Source organism: Gavialis gangeticus, unplaced genomic scaffold, assembly GCF_001723915.1.
Source record: "Gavialis gangeticus isolate Ggan-Ray unplaced genomic scaffold, GavGan_comp1, whole genome shotgun sequence".
Lineage (NCBI taxonomy): Eukaryota > Metazoa > Chordata > Crocodylia > Gavialidae > Gavialis > Gavialis gangeticus.
Window position 1 is genome coordinate 129,662,271 of NW_017729022.1, and position 202 is coordinate 129,662,472.

At 48.0% G+C, this 202-nt stretch overlaps 1 protein-coding gene across 1 annotated transcript in view; it reads right to left on the bottom strand.

Annotated features, from left to right (window-relative positions):
- MRPS5 (mitochondrial ribosomal protein S5) overlaps positions 1-202 on the bottom strand; it is a 147,720-nt gene that overhangs the window by 85,606 nt on the left and 61,912 nt on the right. The window lies entirely within an intron of this gene.

Genomic DNA, 202 nt, shown 5'->3' on the forward strand with positions numbered 1-202 from the left:
GCAGGTGACAAAGGCTTCTTCTCAGTAACCTGCTCCAGGGCTATACCATGCTACCATGGCTTTCTTAACACCCAACTTAAACCTTCTATCCTGCTCCTTGATCTGTCATCTGTGGCCACTGAGCAAAGCCCAGCATTATGCTCCTTGAAACCACCCTGCAGGTAGAAAAAGGCTGCTATCAAATCCCTTCTCAGTCTTCTTC